Genomic DNA, 18,419 nt, shown 5'->3' with positions numbered 1-18,419 from the left:
TCCTTTATACTACAGAGGCTCTTTTGGTGAGTAATTTACACGTGTGATCAATCTCCTCCTCAAATCCCTTTTGTCCACTGCTGCCAACGGTCAGGGCCGGTTCTAGGATTTAAGGGGCCCTGGGCGAAGGGGAATGTGCGAGACCCCTCTAATTTACATAAGTGATACCTTTAGGGCTGGGGAAGCTACTTTGTACAGACTCCTCTGGGGCCTCAGCTCCTCTCTCTGCCACCTACAAGTAGCTCTTTCACAGCTCATATCAGGCTGGAGGTGTGAGAATAGCTTGGGGGCTGAGCGTTAAAACTGTGCAGTAGGTAAAGTGCTGACAATGGGTGTCCCGAAGGGTCTCTTCAAGCGCAGCCAGGCAGGAGGCCTAATTGCAGGACAAAATGCGTCTCCTGTGAGAGGCCCAGGGAGGGGGCTCCCTCCTGTAAGCCCGAATGCAAACAGACATCTTTCTTCAATGGGATGGGCAGGGGCACAAGAGGTTTGGTGGTGTGTTGCACTGGTGTGTGGCCCCATGCTGATGGGCTGAGAGCGAGGCCCTGGGCAGCTGCCCATACTACCCATTCCTAGCGCTGGCCCTGCAAACTGTGATGTATTGCACAAGCATGTCAGAAGGATTTGTGGGGCCCCGGGCCCGGGTCAATATACTGCAGCAGCGGCCCCCTTGATTGGACGAGGATCTTTTCAAAGTTTGAAATGCCCTGCACGCAAAGATAAACCACAGCGTCTAGTGCCATCTAGTGGTCTTAGCCAAGTTTCCTGCCTCGTCACAAATAAATATGAGCAGTGTTGCTTAAAAGCGATTAACAAGCATTTGCAATGCAATAGGTCTCGCATTAGGAAAGTGTGAGCTATTGGTATTGTAAATGACAATTTTTTTTAATATGTGTTGGCTTTGCAAATATATAAATTAATAGCATTGTTATTCACAAAGCTAATAGCTTACACTTTCCTAATGCGAGTCCTATTGGCTATGGCAATGCTTGTTGGTAGCAAGCAAGGACAGTGCTGTTGTGGTGCTGAGTGATGCTGTTGTTGTGGTGTGAGTGATGTGGTGGTGTCCCGTGAGTGATGTGGTGTCCCGCGAGTGATGTGGTGGTGTCCCGTGAGTGATGTGGTGGTGTCCCGTGAGTGATGTGGTGGTGTCCCGTGAGTGATGTGGTGGTGTCCGGCGAGTGATGTTGTGGTGTCCCGTGAGCAGGCGCGCAACACCCATTGGACTCACCGGGCTTCAGCCCCCCCGTCGTGTGTGACAGCCCGGGATGAGACCAATACACTCCAGGCAGCCACAGTGCACAATGGCCTGCTCTAACATTTCTTCCTATTTGCGGTGAAAACACTAGGCAGCACTTCTATAAATTCATCTTTAGAACATAATTCTGCTACTGTTCCTGCTGAACTTACTTAAATTAGTCACTTATACTTTTAGAAGCGTATTGTTATGCCTGTTATCTTAATGAAATAACAACCACATGAGAGAATCTAACACACAGGCACGGTGCTGCTCAAATGAATAGGATTTAAAACAAATGTGCAACCTCAAATCGAGGGTTGTATATGTGATCAAAAAGATAACGTGTCTCGATGAAAAGCATGGTTCACCATACATTAAAAAAAAACACCCTCGCTCATGCCAGATTATGCATACATCTGTTGTGACTATGGAAGATTTCTGCCGCAGCATCCCACTATCTACCGTTTTTCCAAAAGTGTAAAATAAAAAAAATAAAAGCACACACACAATGTGCATGTCAACCTTTCAGCCTTCATAACAAGGCCACAGCATACTCCCAAGACACCCGCAATCATCAGCATGACCCGGGCACCAACAATGTTTTAGTGACTGGCGCCCATGTCACCAATAAGGAGTTCCCCCAGCTTCCAGAGGGAGCTTGGAAGGGGCGGAGTCCTTGGCGCTTAATTCCCGCCCCCCTTTCCGACACAGAAGGGAGCTCCTGGGCAGGGAGTGTACAGAGCGCGCAGGTGGGCGTGCAAACCCGGCCCTGTGTGGAGTTCTCAGTATTACTATTTTCCCACAAACAGCGGGGGCTCCCTCCCAGTCTCCCTACACAGGCTGGGGCCTGCACACAAGCCGGGCGTGTGGAGATCAAAGAGGACGCGGAAGCTTTCACTGAATGCCCGGCAATTAGGGGTCTGAAATGTTGAAGTGTCTGTACACGCCTGAGTGAAGAGCACACACCCAGGGACTCATCTGCGGCAAGTGTGTGCTGACTGAGAAGCAAGTAACGTCACTGATTCGAGGGCCCCATGGAGGAGTCCCGCGTCCGTCTCCACCCCCTCCGGCCATTAACAGGCATCTAGCAGAAGGACTCCCCTTCGAATCCATTCTCAGGATAGATGGTCGCAATACCACCTGCCCCCACTATTGAACAGCTGCTTATGAACGGCCAGCACCACCTCTCCCCCACCCCCACCCCAAAACCACCCATATCTACCAAGGTAGTGTGGGAACGTACCCACCTCCGTAGTCCAATGTCTGCACAAAAACCAAGAGGGCCCGTAACCGGAGAGAGTATCCCTATACAAATCCCTGGTGTCGCAACATAACGCCATACCCCTATACCGCCCAGGCAAGACGAAGGACATGCCACCTTACCAAGCTTGCTGCTCACTTCCAATCACTATTGCAACCCGACTTCCTAAACCTCCCTTTTCAAGTTATTCCACGTCAAAGGCTGATTGATGTCTCCTGAAGGCTTCAAACAGACTGCAACCTAGAAACAATTCTAGTTTTTTCCCCCTTTTCTTTCTACTAAACTAAACAGAAGGAGGTGGCTCGCGACAGGCTGGAAAGCACGCGCACACGTTCCAGGCAGCGACGGAGGCGTGGCGCGCACCGCCTCCCTGTGTCGTGTCGCGCGCTGTGGATCTCGTCCCCTTTTTCTCTTCCCAGTGTGTGCACCGCGGGGGCCTGTTTCCTACGCTGGGGGCCTGCAACCGCCGCTCCCTGCGATGTTGGCGGAGGCTGGCGTAAGTACCGATTGTATGGCAGATCTCCCGATGCATGGGGCGGGGGGTGTGTCTGTGTGTGCGTGCAGGGGGGGTAGGGGGCGGCGGCGTGTGTGCAGATATCCTGATGCGGGGGGGGTGTCTGTGTGTGCGTGCAGGGGGGGTAGGGGGCGGCCACGTGTGTGCAGATATCCCGATGCATGGGGCGGGGGGTGTGTCTGTGTGTGCGTACAGGGGGGTAGGGGGCGGCGGCGTGCGTGTCTGTGTGTGTGCAGGGTGGTGGGGGGCGGCAGCGTGTGTATGTGTGCGCGTGCCTGTGTGTGTGTATGCAGAGGGGTGGGGGCTGGCTGTGTCTGTGCGCCGTTAATGCATGCGAGAGCAGGGGGCTGTGTGTTCGTCTGTGCAAGTGACTGCAAAAGCGCGCGTCTGACTCATGTCTTCATTCCTAAATACGGGTAACAATAGGTCTAAAGCAGACACCTTCAATGCTTACGCATTGAATGTAGGTCTGCTCGACCTAATAAAAAAATACATGCGTGGGGGCACCAAAGCACAAAGCCAAGGAATGACTGCTCTGTCCCCCCGGCTGCGCCTTGGATCACTCTGAGTCAATAACGAGAAGCTCAGTGCGATTAAGGGTTCTTCATTTACCTCCCATCATAACCAAGCACAGGACTTGCCTCTCGCCCAGCTCTGTGTTATTCCACAAGGACACGCCCCCTTCACCTCAAGCAAGGGCACAGTATCCCAATGAGAGTGTAATTGGCAGCAGTCTCAGGGTGGTGGCAGGCTTGCGTCATCATTCTAGTGTTTCGCGCTTCTGTGTCAACAGGTTCAGAGGGTCTTCACCGAGGGCTTCCAGGTGGTCTCAGGACACTTGTGAAGAAAGACCACATGGCCACCAGGCCAGAGAGTATGCGGCTTCCTGCGGCCCCAGCAGGAGGCCACCCTAAAAGGGCGGCCCCTTTAGTGCCATTTGGGCACTTCCCCACTCCCCTTACTACTGCGGGACTCCAGGAGGAGTCCCCTTACCTGGCGCTCCAAGCATGTCATTTCTGGCGCGCCGTGGGTGGGTGTATTTAGGCCTCCCCCCTCCATTTTGGGGTCCTCTTTGGTGCCGTGTACGCCGTCTCCCACCCTACTGCTTACCCGGCGTGGGACTGGCAGGCAAAGTGCAGAGGACGTTGTAAAGTTTTTCTTTGTCGTTGCAAGAGGAATTACAGGGCGATCTGGAAGCAGTATAGGTACAGAAGGGTACCTCTGCAAGAGCACAATAGGGGTGCCAGAGCTAAATCCCAGGAACCTAGTGGGAGGGTCCTGGAACAATTACATTGGCGCCCCGTTAGTCCTTCGGGTGGTTGTGGGTCTGAACAACTGGGGGCATGCCTTGCTACGCTTCACCCTGAAAGGGGCGTGAGTAATAAGGGACCAATGTGTCACGTGATCCAGTAAGGGGATCATCCCGATAAGGGTAGGGCTGATTGGGTTCTCCACAGTGCTTGGCTCATCAGGCGGGCAGGGCAGCATAGGCTGGTTCAGCTGCCTGCCATTGGATCGCCCGTAAGATAGCCCACCATATTTGCATACTTTTGTATGGAATAAACCTGCAGCAATATTTTCTCCAAACAAAAGTTGTGTTGTGTATTTATTCATGCATGCCTACTCTGTTGGTGTGTGGGTGGGGTGTTGTGCCTACAATGGGACTAGCAATCTGGACCGGAGCTGCCTCTCTCCAGGGCAGAGAGAAGCTGCAGTGTCCAGTAGACTCAATCAACTCCAGAGGTGACCTGAAGGAACGAGCCAGAAGGCTCGGGATCGGCTCGAAGGCCCCGTGGACCCTCGAGCCCAGAACGAGCCTTCTATGCTTGTACCTCATTTACAAAGCCCCTCCCCACCTACCGTCTGCCCGCCTTTGCAGCAGCTGTGGTGACAAGCCACCAACGCTGCCCCAAAGTCCTTCTTTATTTGTTACGTTCCAGCGGAGGGCAGCTCCAGACAGCGCAGGCTGAATGGTTAGATAAATCGCCACATGCAATGGATGGCTGTGAATGGGTTGATGAGGAGGCAGTGGGTACCGCCTGTCTTCTGCCGACCTAAACCCAGCAGGTATTTCAGAATGTAAACAGACCAACGCCTTGGTTTGAAGCTACCTGGGTGCAGACGAGTCTGAAAGAAGGCCTTTGTTTTTCTAATTCCAGTAATTGCTGTTACCGAGGCGTTCAGTCTACCCCGATGTCAGTCTCTTTGTTAAGTAAAAGATTGTCTGCAATAGCAATAAATAAACAAGCATTGGCAAAGCCACTATGTCTAGCCTTTTTTTTTTTTAAATCATCAAGTGTTCTTCGAGATATTTTGTGTTCGTGTGGATGGATTGGTCAATCACTCATGCTCTCACAGGCCCTTTCAAATATCCATGTAGGGGTTTATTCATGCATCCACATTGTCCATTATTGCACTCATTCCATCATGCAGACAAATTATTATAAAGTACTGGCTCAGGAAAACGTTGGCAAAATAGAGATTGCACTGAGTTTTCAGATATGCAGATAGTTTTTCTTAAGAAAATGTCATCAGAAATCCTCTGAAATGTGCGAGTCAACTGCATAGTTAAAGTAAACACTGACAAAACTCACAGTTTAACTTGTTGTAAATTGAATTTTCCACTTTTCGCTAAAAAGAAATCCCACAATTATTGCATAGCAGTAGGGGGCAATGTCCATATCACAAAGAGTGAGCACAAAGTAGGTGAAGCAGCCATGCAAAGTCTCCCCTACACAGACAGTACAACACAGGCAGGAATAATGTGCACTTCCATTCACCCACAGAACATGTACATCAGCAGTTCACACTTTCCTCCTTTCCCAGACTGGTTTCAGCAGGCCTTCAGCTTACGTGTGCTTGCCGGCTTGTATGAGTGTTCAAACAAGATTGTGTTTACGCGATGTTGTGCAAATGCTTATGTAGGGCGTTAGAGTGAAATTGAGTATAAATGGGTGTGTGGTGGTGCGCCTCAGATATTGATAAGATAATTGATTTTCCACTGCCTTTTATTTTTTTGTGCTACATCGATTGAAAGACGAAAATGTTTTATTAGAGTAATTAAAACACCTGGAAACGTGCGGTGCAAATATACTCACAAGTGGTAGAGAAATGAGCAACCCTTTGAGTTATTACGTAAAATAAACATCTGCGTGAAAGCTGAAATATATCCCTGTGGCCACATTCTGCACTGTAAAGGGTGAGACGGACCTTCTTCAAGAAGCAAATCACCCTGAACAAATGTTGCATCTGTCTCCTAAGCCCTAGTGTCTCACCCCTCATGGCACTTAAATCGTAAGTCAGGGTCAGTGGTAGCTTCTCCAGCTGGAGTATACTTTCTCTTTACAGTGAGCTGTAAAAGCCACCTGAAAGGCAGAAAACCTAAATAACAAGCCCATGCAAAGCACTACTTACATTAGATGCTGGAACTAAAGTTTCGACTTCCAGTTTATGCAAGTGCTGGTTGGACACAGTCAAGGCTCACAAACCAGAACCAGGATACACCATGAATGAATGGGCAATGGATGGGATAAATACGAAGAAGTGTGTGCGTGTGTGTATGTATGTATATATATATATATATATATATATATATATATATATATATATATATATATCTATATATATATATATATATATATATATATATTACCTACTGGTCGCCAGTAGGTATATATAGTTAGGATTATTTCTCTATGGGACTTTTGAAAATTCTATGTCTAATAACTTTGGCGTTTGCGCACGGAATCGGCTGAAATTTTTGGGAAAATGGCACATTTTGTTTCTGAGCAGCCCCTGAAAATTTGGGGGGGTTTCGTCAGGGGGGGGCCGAGAAAAAGGGTGGTCCCAAAACGCGTTTTTCCCATTAATTTTTCCATAGGGCGTTTGGCCTCACTTTTAGCTCGAACGGCTGAATGGATTTGCACGAAACTTGGCAAAATTGTAGGGACTGTTAGCCCGATGTGCCTTTGCTGGGTCTCAATATATGTGCTCCAGTGGATTTTGAGAAATTAACGTTTTAAAAAACAGATATATCTGTGACAGCGTCCCGGGTAGCGATCCGGTTCACGTACTTTTCGCGTTACGGAACTTTGCGAAGCGAAGCTGATTGGCTCTCCGGTGTCTGTCAACATTCTAAACAGTCCGGAACGGCCGCCATCTTGTCTCTCGGTAGGATCAAGAGACAAGAGGAGTAGAAAAACGAAGGGGGAATTTAATGAAAGGGGGCAAGGTAGACCCCTCCTGACCCCCTAGGAATGATGTTGGAGTTATTAAAGGGTCCCATGGGGCAAATAAAAAAAAATTGATTTTTCGCGGTAGAAGCGCTTCCCGGTTCGCGAACCGGTAGCGAAACGGGAATTCGCCATTTTGTGTTTCGTTTTAATTAAATTACAAGATGGAGGAAAAACAATGTGAGAAATGGGTATAAGGGGGTACGGAAGACGTATCCTGACCCCCTATGTTTTATGAGGGTGGCTGAGGATGCTTATATATGTTGATACATGTCTTCCAGCGGCTGCGCGTGAGCGGATTTTTATTTTTTTGCTGCGTGACGTCTGTTAACGTTCGATTCGAAGGAAATTAGGAAGTGTTGACCGCCATTTTGTCACTGCAAGTAAATATATTGTTAAAAATAATTGTTATAAATTAATCCGTATTGATAAACATTGTCTGCGCCATCTTGCCTTTTTTCCAATGCCACACTTTTGTCGTGCACGGCAGCCATTTTAGATGCCTTGACCAGACCCACTCTCTGCACGCCGCCGATCCTCAGCATGGCTCCCCACCCTCGCAAGCATCTCCCCCACGCACTGGTTACCCCCGCTCTCTCTCTCATGCATGGGCCATAAACCTCCCCCCATCTGCGCTGCTCTTCCCTGAGAATCACACCCTGTGCCCGCCCGACACCTCCCTTTCACCCTATTCACTACCGCACCCTCTGACACTCCTCTTCCTCTGTGTCTGATTGTCCAGGCCGGTCCCAGGCTATCACTTAGCCCTGCGGATGTATTTTATGGCTCCAACTGTAAAGAATCACCCCTCTTCAAAGGAGTTACAGTAGATCAAGGCCCCCACCCCATGAGATCCGTCACACCACACGCGTTCCTACTATCTGATAACGATCCTGTATTGTGATTGGGGAGGGGATTCTCACTGTGAGGGTGTGTGGGACCGAGCCTGAAGTGGAAGATTCCAGGGATGCCTTTTTGTACATCAAAGTTTTCACAAACTTATGTGTCACATTAAAAATATATAGCACTCCAACAAAGTAGTAGGATTATAACACTTTAATAACTTATAAATATATACAACGCTCCAACAAAGTAAACACGTTAAAAAAAACATTTTAAACAAAGCAACATTGGGCTGCTGTGAGGTGGCGTCAGTAGCGGTCCTTTGTGCGAATAGGCCGAAGGCAGCACAACGCGCTGAGATCCGGACGGCACCCAGGTGATGTCCAGTAAGTTGCCGCACTGGTCTTGGCATCCTACAATGCTGCACCGAAAAACCGCGTGGGGCGCCCCGGGGGGGGGGAGGGTCGGCGCGAACGGGCCTCCCCAGGTGGAGGCTACTCTGCTGCAGTGGGGCGCCCCTTTAGTCTTTTAGTCGCCATTCAGCTGTTTACCGCCCGCTTTTGCTGCACTGTGCCTCATCCGCCATTCAGCTGTTTACCGCCCGCTCTTGCGGCTACAGCGTCTCGCCTACCATTCAGTTGAGTTGCGCCCGCTCTTGCGGCTACAGCGTCTCGCCCACCATCCAGTTGAATTGCGCCCACTCTTGCGGTGCAGCGATAGGCGGCTGCCACAGGACTCTTAAAATGGTGTCCGGCTCTTCGGATTTGGGCCTGGTCCACTAAAATGGCCCTTGGACACATTTGAACTCAGACATTTGCCTGCTAGGGCTTGGGCCTCATTCTCGAAAGCGTCCCCTCAGCCTTGAAGATTCTACAAAAGTCATCGGGGCCCCCGACTCCCGCAGGCTTCCGGTGGGGAGCGGCTGCCATGATTGCTTGCGGAATGGCCACGACGGAGCTACGAGATGGTGGTGCTCTCATGCTGATGCCAGCTTCAGTCTGAAACATCCAGAAACACTGTAGACTATCAATTCGATGACTTCCGGTGGAGCCCCAACGTGACCCGGTAGGGAAGAACTTGCCCTCTCCTCTTTTGACTGATGGTTCTTGTTGCCTGTCCCCTGTTGTCTTCTAACGGAACCTTTTTGGATTGGCGAGTGAGGAAAAAAAAAGGTGGGGCTTTCATCGTTTGTGAAAAAAAAATGTTTCAATCCAATGAAAAGTGTTATTTTTAGGTCATATGATCAAGCATTTCATCATTAGGAAACCAAAAGTAAAATGAACCAATGAAAAGTTTTATAAACAAGTCACATGACCTGTTATGCGGCTTTGGGCTATAAAAAGCCTACAAAATCCGTTGGCCTGTGAGGCGGCGTCAGTAGCGGACCGATGTGCGAATAGGTCGAAGGCAGCACAACGCGCCGAGATCCGAATGGCACCGAGGTGGTGTCCAGTAAGTTGCCGCACTGGTGTGGCCATCCTACAATGCTGCGCCGAAAGACGGCGTGGGGTGCCGGGGGGGGAAGGCGGCGTGAACTGGCCTCTCCCGCCTCCCCAGGTGGAGGCACCTTATCTGCAGTGCGGCGCCCCTTACCGTTTCACTCGCCGTCCAGCAGAGTTGCGCCCGCACTTGCTGCTACAGTATGCCGAAGGCAGCACAACGTGCCGAGATCCGGATGGCACCGAGGTGGTGTCCAGCAAGTTTCACTGGTGTGGCCATCCTACAATGCTGCGCCGAAAGACGGCGTGGGGTGCCCGGGGGGGGGAGGCGGCCAAACGGGCCTCTCCCGCCTCCCCAGGTGGAGGCACCTCATCTGCAGTGGGGCGCCTCTTAGCGTTTCCCTCGCCGTCCAGCTGAGTTCCGCCCGCTCTTGCGGCACGGTGCCTCACCCGCCATCCAGCTGAGTTGCGTTCGCTCTTGCGGTACAGCGTCTTGCCCGCCATCCAGCTGAGTTTCGCCCGCTCTTGCGGTACAGTGACTCACCCGCCATCCAGCTGAATTGCGGCCACTCTTACGGTACAGCGTCTTGCCCGCCATCCAGCTGAGTTTCGCCCGCTCTTGCGGTACAGTGACTCACCCGCCATCCAGCTGAATTGCGGCCACTCTTGCGGTGCAGCGATAGCCGGCTGCAACAGGACTCTCAAAATGGTGGCCAGCTCTTTGGATTTGGGCCTGGTCCACTAAAATGGCCCTGGGACACCTTCGAACTCGGACGCTTGCCTGCTAGGGCATGGGCCCCATTCACGAAAGCGTCCCCTCTTTTGACTGATTGTTCTTGTTGCCTATCTCTTCTGTTGTCATTTAACGGAACCTTTTTGGACTGCCGAAAGGGGTTCTGGTCCGACCGCTGGTTGGTGGAGACATTTTGACTATATCCTGGACCTGCCCGGCCTCGCCCAAAATGGCGCCGGTATAAATGGGACTCGTAACTCCTTGTTGTGTACTGGTTGCCCAACCTTGATATCACGAGATACGTATGCAGTTTTGAAGCACATGGCGGGCGGGGACGAGTACTGATTGAACATTTGGACATCCCTATTGATATTAAGTTCTGATGTGTTATTGATTACTGTACTATTGAAAGTTCGAATTAACGTCACCCATGGTACTTGCCCGCAAATGTATATCTAGATAATTTTATTGTAACTGGCCCTGTCGTACTTTAATTATAAAATGTACGTCCACCGATTCCGCAACTGTTAGACACCTTAGTTCTTGCAACCTAATGGGTCGCCCGTTACGTTCTTCTACAGTGTAAATGTCCCCTCATCATATACGATTCCAGTTTGCTCCGTGGCCGGCCCACGTGGTTATAGGCCCGTATTTGTATACTGACATTTTCAAAATAAAGGTTTTTAAAACAAAACATGGTAGTAGTACCTAGATTGGTAAATTTTTGAATAATAGCCACTGTTTTCGAATCAGTAAAAGGCAAGTGAAATAAAGCAGCCCGATTACATGACGGTTAAAAGGTATAATACGCAGGAACGCAGTAAGGATAAATGGTCAAGGGCTGTTGTGTTTTCCACTCCTGCAACATAAAGTGATCGATAAGAATCCGATATTCATGTCTATCAGCGACTAAGACAGCAGGCCGAGCTTCTTTTGTTCAACGGCTCCCTCGTGGGACGAAGAAACGCCCTTTTTCTCGAAATAGGAATATTTTACTTGCAGGACAGTTGTAAATTTCCCGGGAAAATACATTAGCCTGGAACATTGTTAGTGATAAACTGTAAATGCATCTGGGTCCTTTGCTTTACAAGTCAGAGTGAGAAAAAAAAGGTGGGGCTTTCATCATTTGGGAAAAAAAAATGTTCGAAAGCAATGAAAAGTGGTATATTTAGGTCATATGACCAAGCCTTTCATCATTAGAATAACAAAAGTAAAATGAACCAATGAAAAGTTTTATTAACAAGTCACATGACCTGTTATGCTTACGTTACGCGCTGCGCGCCGCGCTCTGGATCGTTTCCGGGAAGCTGCGCCTCGCGCACCGGAGCACTTCCGGGTGCGCTAACGCGGCGCGTCATATGACGCATTACGCGACAACGCAGGTCCAGAATATAGTCAAAATGTCTCCACCAACCAGCGGTCGGAACACAACCCCATTCAGCAGTCCAAAAAGTTCTGTTAAATGACAAGAGAAGGGACAGGCAACAAGAACCATCAGTCAAAGAGGGGAGGGCAAGTTCTTCTCTACCGGGTCACGTTGGGGCTCCACCGGAACTGATCGAATTGGTAGTCTACAGTGTTTCTGGATGTTTCAGACTGAAGCTGGCGTCAGCATGAGAGCACCACCATCTCGTGGCTACGTCGTGGCCATTCCGCGAGCAATCATGGCAGTCGCTCCCCACCGGAAGTCTACGGGAGTCGGGGGTCCCGGTGACTGTTGTAGAATCTTCAAGGCTGAGGGGACTCTTTTGGGAATGGGGCCCATGCCCTAGCAGTCAAGCGTCCGAGTTCCACGGTTGCCCAGAGCCATCTTTGCAGGCCAGGCCCAAGTCTGTGGAGCCGACCGCCATTTCGTGAGCTCCGTAGCAGCCGCCTGTCACTGTACCGCAAGATTGGGTGCAATTCCGTTGGATGGCGGGTGAGACGTTGTAATAGCAAGAGCAGGCGCAATTCAGCTGGCCGAGCGAGGCACTGTGTCGCAAGAGCGGACGCAAGTCAGCTGGTCGAGTGAAGCGCTGGGGTGTAGCTGAGAAACCTCCACCTGGGGAGGTGGGGGAGGCTCGTTCGCGCCGCCTCTCCCTTCTACTGCACCCCACGCCGTCTCCTGGTGCAGGTATATGTGATGGTCGGACCAGGGCACCGCAGGACGTGTCTTCAGGTCAAACGGATTGTGGGACAAGGTGTGGAGCAGGCGCAATTATCTCGGGGGCTTCCGTCAAGTGGTTCAGGGAGGCACCGCATCACATTGTTTTCCAATGCAGTCAGGTCCACAAACAGCCCCCATTTACTTTGAGAATAGTGAATCTGCAGCAGGTGCAAATAAGCTTCAGACAGTGTTACAAGCGCTGCTCGGAACCCTTAACTATGGCACCCAACATCCAGGACTTATGCCATTTGTGCAAGGCAGTGACATCGAAGCATCTCAGGGACCAAGCAACATACCATATCCAGAGTCCTTCCCACAACCTCTGCCTTCCTTCTTACCTAGTTATTGTTCTTTCACTCCCACTCCAGGCTTTTGGTCTGTGGATGGAAAACCATGAACCTACACTCACCTATGAAAATCTTACTATTGATGGTTTATTTTGAGCCCAAAATACAAAGGCTTGTTTGGATCGATGTTGCAGCAGGCTGCCATGTAAATAGTTATTTAATAAAATGTTTTACCCTGTTACTTTGCTGGTGTGTTGTATATATTTATAATATTTGCATAGTGTTTGTCGTTATTTTGGGTGGGGTGGGCGGCGGAGCCAAGCTGTCTTGCAGCCATCATGGTGTCGAGCTCAGTTCCTCTCACTAGTTTCGTATTTGTCATGAGGGGTTGTTCATAATGTTTCTATTTTAGCGAGGTCAAAAAGAGATCCCATTAGTGGCCTTCTGATTTTGCTTGATTCCTCTTGTTTTTTTAACGATTTTTCACTATCTGCAAAGACTAAACAGAGTATTGCGACTCTGTGCTTGTTTGTAAATAGAGAATGAACCAAAGAGAACCAATTCCAAAACAATAAATGCTAGGATAACAATCAATCAAATGGAGAGGGAAGCAGGCACGACGGATTACAACGGGGGCAAAGGCCTGTGTTACCTACCCTTCACTATCTGCAAAGAGAGAATACTCCTAAAAGAAAAGAGGAGGGGGGGGGGCAGCGTTCAAAGCACATCAGCCTGCATAAATACGAAAATGTTTTTACCTACCACGTACTTGACATTTTACAGCTTTTGATATTTGCTATTAAAAAAACATTGAAATTCACTGAAAAAACCATAGGTTATAGACCATATATAGTTAGGAATTAGCATTTACAAAACCTTGAAAATTCACTGAAAAAACCATAGGTTATAGACCATATATAGTTAGGGATTAGCATTTACAAAACCTTAATTTACTCGCACAAAACCATTGAAATTTCGTATATATAGTTAGTTGCACTAACTATATATCGCGCACCCGCAATCCACTGCTGATGATGTCACATATTACATCATTCATGACATGGTCAGTGACATCACTGATGACATCACAGATGACATCTCAAATGACATCACTGATGACATCACTGATGACATCTCAAATGACATCACTGATGACATCACTGATGACATCCCATTTGACATTACTGATCACATCACTGATGACATAATTCATGTGATAATACGATGAACCTCTTCAGACTCTAATATAACCTTAGATACACTCAGGGTAAACAGACACTCACAGATTTTCACTCATCCATGGAGTTACTCACACACCTAGTCAGTCATGCAAAGAATCAATCACACCTCCATTTCCTCAACTATACAGTTATACACACCTTACTTATTCAAACATATTCTAACACATATTTACTCTCTTATACAATCACTGATACACGTTTTCAATGATCCATGCAGCCACTCACACATTCACTGGCTCTTATACACAGTAATTTATATATGTCAACTCTCACATGTACTGTGTTTTACATATGTACTTACTTTGACATGTAGCACTGAGATATCCATTCACTCACCAATCCACTCATGCACACAGTCAACCACCCATACAGTTGTTTCCACATGCAGTTTTGAACCCATACATCTAGTGAATCAACTGTTCACACATCTATGCACAGAGTCACACACCTCCCAGCCACCCACACACACACACTCACTCTGCCATACAAATACTTGGGCAACCAATCAATAACCCATATAGTTACTCATATAGCTACTGATCAACACATACAGCAGTTTACAGAACAACAGATATAATGATGCACAAATTAAGACAGTTTAGTCACAAACCCATGCACTCATTCAGACACATTTAATCACTCTCTCATACAGTCAGTCATGCACCTACTAAATCCTTCATCCAGACACTTATACATCCACTCATTCTTCAATATGTAAGACATATTTTAACTTTACAGAAACATACAGTCACTGGATGGTGTCATCAGTGATGTCATCAGTGATGTCACTGACCATGTCATGAATGATGTAATATGTGACATCATCAGCAGTGGATTGCGGGTGCGCGATATATAGTTAGTGCAACTAACTATATATGCCAATTTCAATGGTTTTGTGCGAGTAAATTAAGGTTTTGTAAATGCTAATCCCTAACTATATATGGTCTATAACCTATGGTTTTTTCAGTGAATTTTCAAGGTTTTGCAAATGCTAATTCCTAACTATATATGGTCTATAACCTATGGTTTTTTCAGTGAATATATATATATATATATATATATATATATATATATATATATATATTCACTGAAAAAACCCTAGGTTTCAGACCTTATATAGTTAGGAATTAGCATTTAAAAAACTTTTGAAATTCACTCAAAAAACGACAAGTTTTAGGGGTGTTATAGTTAGCTGGACAATTCACTCATACAAAACCATTGAAATTGCTCCTATATAGTTAGTTGTACTAACTATATTTTGCGCACCCGCAATCCACTGCTGATGATGTCACAGATTACATAATTCATGACATGGTCAGTGACATCACTGATGACATCTCAAATCCAAACTCTAATCAGCCGAACTTGGGTCAGCACTGGAGACTATATGAGGCGGATTTTTGTGGACTTTTACGTGGAAGACTCTAGACATCGAAAAAAGTTACACTTGCCTTCTAAAAAGCAAGGTGGTTGTTTTCTTTGTAGTACAAGCCAAACATATGCTAAAATGAATCAAGAAAAAAAAAAAAATGTCAACTAAATGTGAAGGGTATGTGCTTCAATTAAAGAAAATTAAAGTAAAGCTTCACACTCGTCTGCTGCCTTGGATCAAAATATTGTTTCAAGATGGCGATTGGTCGTGAAGTTTGCAGCAGTGATGCCTAGTGCTCTGCATAAGAAATCTGTGTTGTCCCGTATCAATGTCAGAGACTCCTCTGGATGCAGCAGTTGTCTATTAGGCAGAGATAAACTTTGTCAACAAAACCAATGGCTAAAGAGGGCGAATCTTCTGACCGATTGTATGCATGCTGTTCTGAAGGCCTGGACTAATGTGTGAATGGCACTCTGACTGAGGAATAACTGAAGTAGGCATACCCAAAGCCCATTTTCTGTAAGCAAGAATGTGTAATTTTTGCAAAAATATGCGGCTGGTGAGACATCTAAAACAGTCTTCGTCAGACCAAAAACACACAAAAACAGAGCGGGCACAAGTCAAGAGCATCACAATTTTCTCTGAAAAAAAAGCTTCCTTTAATGACACTGAACAAGTATGTTACTGCAGAGCCAGTCAGTGCCATCTTCTTTCAGACATGGAACACAAGTCGTTCTGCAGGGCCAGTGCAAGCTTCCTTCAAAGGCCTGGAACACGTGTGGTACTCAGGGCTAGTGCAAGCTTCCTTCAAAGACATGGTCAGTGCAAGCTTCCTTCAAAGACATTGAACAAGTATGCTACTGCAGAGCCAGTCAGTGCCAGTTTCTTTCAAATACACTGTACAAGTTATGGAACAGCAGTGGGGTGTATAAATGTGAACTTGACTCACATGCATTGCAAGATTTCCACACACAAAACAGATACAGAACCAGGCAGGGGTTCACTCTTCTCTCACACATTAGAACACATGCAGATCTGGTCAGAAAGAATGTAAGCTTCCCTTGCATGCACAGAATAGGTGTAGACCAACCCTGTGCAGCATTTGGCAGCAGTGTAAGCTCCATCACACGTACCACAGGTACAATACGGATTACAGCTATGCAAGCTAAGATATCCTTACATACAATACAGGAATCACACTGAAAGCAGCATCTAAGCCTAGTTCAGGCACACAGAACACCCAGAGTAAAGTATTGAGGTGGGCGAGCCACTAACAACTCAAGCCAGATGCCAGGCTCTGGTTAAACTCAAGGTCCTCTTGAGCCCTGGAGCTCAAAATGAGCTGAGCTTTCATGTGGCTTCTGCTGCAACCCAACACTCTTACCTCATAAAGCAAGAATGAAAGACAAACCATTAAACTTTGATGTCAAACAGGAGCGAGAAAGGGATACCAATCTAGTACTGAAACCAGCTTTGAACTAAAAAAGCCAGGATCAATCCTGACTTGGCCACTTGATTAAATTGTGTGATCCTAGGCCGTTCTTTTATTTTATCATGTCTACTGCATATGAGAAAACCTTGAAATATGTGAGGATGTATGCTGTACAAAATTCTCTGTTGTGTTTGACTTATTGTACTATAATGTTGCTCTGGTTAACACAGGAATATAGCCTACATAAAGGGTGCACATGATAGCTAACTGTGTGGGGGCAAGAATGTTTCTAAGTTCATGTTTGAAAACGATCACTTTTAATAAATGTCTCTCGATGCAGTGATATCATCTGATGCACTAAGGTGAAACGCTTGTCAAAGAAATATACTTTTTGAATTTTGCAGATACTTTATCTTATTTTTATAGAGAATCTGTTGCATGATTTCCATGCCAGATGTTTCCATTGCTTGGCTTGTGCCTGACTCTTAGATCCAGGACAGGCCATTGGCCCGCCCGCGCCTGTTAGTTTGTTGGCTTGCCCATTTGTACTACAGTACTGTGTATAGCCGTTACTCTAGTTCCCCCGCTCTCGGTATCGCTCTGGGGAGCAACATCTTGTTTTCTGAGATTCTGGCCAGTTTCCACGGGTCTCGAAGGATAACAATCCCAACTTTTATTTTTAAAAAGGAAGAATTGTGCATTAGCGACACCAAGACGTTTTATAAAGTTACCTGTGCTTTTGTTTTAGCATAAAGTGAAACAAACAATGCTCAAATCACAAATTTTCCCAGTTTCAGCACGGTGTTCTTTTCCTAGCCGCCATCGTTTGCCCTCCACTCGTCAGGCTGAATGCAGTGATTACAGTGACTGTCTCATCTTCAGAAGCCATGTAGCATCAGGGGTATAACATCTTCTTTGACCTGTGCTGGTGTCAGGTAGCCTGGGCTGAATGGCGCACTCTGCTTTTACAAAAGAGAGCATGTTCACTGCTCGGCAATTCAGGACACACGCAATGAGCATTTTGCGGTGCCCCCACGTGTTTCAGTAGATTCTGCTGCTTGGAGTCTGACTCCTGCCGCTGAGGGAATAGGATGGAGCCAACGGTGAGCTCCCAGTGCTATAATAGCTTGTGTGGCCCGAGTATACAGTGAACTCCTAGAGATTCAGAAAAATCCAAGCATCACACAAAGAACAAGTGTCACAAATGTGCCACGCCCATTCAGCAGGAGAGTGGCAATGTTGTAATAAGTAGCTGGTGTTGCATTTAGGAGCACACTGTCACTAATATATTACTAAACCATGGTGTGGTAGCCACTATCTATGACAGACAGCACATTTCACAGACATACAGTTTTATTTATTTATTTTGAATGTTTTATAGAGCGCTAACAAGATCCTTACGGATATCAGAGCGCTTTACACACAAATAGTATAAAAAGACAAAGGAGTAATAATTAAGCAAGTCATTTTGTGCAAAGATGAGCAAATGGTTAAACAATAGAAACAAGGTGAGGTAGCAATGGTGCAGAGGTGGTCAGCTGTACATAGTCATTGGAGGAAAAATAATGAGTGACGAGATTTCTTTAGTCTAAATTCATGTGAATTTAGCTAAGAGGAGAGATTTTACTTCTTTTTTGAAGGATGCCGTGGATGAGATAAGTCTGATTTCTGGAGGAAGG

The sequence above is a fragment of the Lissotriton vulgaris genome, chromosome 5 (assembly GCF_964263255.1).
Source record: "Lissotriton vulgaris chromosome 5, aLisVul1.2, whole genome shotgun sequence".
NCBI classification, from domain to species: Eukaryota; Metazoa; Chordata; class Amphibia; order Caudata; family Salamandridae; genus Lissotriton; species Lissotriton vulgaris.
The sequence above is the reverse complement of the archived record's forward strand: the minus strand, read 5'-3'. Positions refer to the sequence as shown.